This window comes from Rhagoletis zephyria, unplaced genomic scaffold (genome assembly GCF_001687245.7).
Source record: "Rhagoletis zephyria isolate East Lansing unplaced genomic scaffold, Rhagoletis_zephyria_1.1 Rzeph_scaffold_00052, whole genome shotgun sequence".
In the NCBI taxonomy this organism is placed as follows: domain Eukaryota; kingdom Metazoa; phylum Arthropoda; class Insecta; order Diptera; family Tephritidae; genus Rhagoletis; species Rhagoletis zephyria.
In genome coordinates, this window is record NW_016157136.1 from 519449 (window position 1) to 520087 (window position 639).

A 639-nucleotide genomic window follows, 5' to 3' on the forward strand; every position below is an offset into this window, starting at 1 on the left:
CGATCAAGTTTATATATAAGGGTTGAATGAGATACCTTGTCAAATGCCTTGCTGAAATCAGTGTAAATCACGTCCGTTCGAAGATTGTTTTTAAACCCATTAGACACATAAGTAGTGAATTCAAGAAGATTGGATACAGTTGATTTACCTTTGCAAAAACCGTGTTGCGATAGATCAATAGCAGAAGTAATAGAGTGAGATAGTTCTTCCGTAACGATTGCCTCAAAAACTTTAGCAATAGCACAAAGCTTCGCAATTCCTCTATAGTTTACGATGTTAGTCCTACTTCCATTTTTATAAAGTGGCAAGATAAACGAATCCTTCCAGGAAGATGGGAAGACACCCTGTTTTAGGGAAGCATTAAAAATATTTGCCAGAGGCTTATACAAATACTCTGCCAGAGGCTTATACAAATACTCTGAGAGGCTTATACAAATATTTATGTTTGGTTTAATTTAATTTTTCTTGATTTTCTTTTATTTTTTAGTTTTTTATTGTTTTATACATATGTATACTTTTTTCAATTTATATTATGTATATTATGGGGCATATTCTGGTTTTTGTACGAATCGAAAATCATGAATAATTTTCTATACAGAAATTTAAAATTTTTGATTCGTGTGAAAACAAGAATACCTC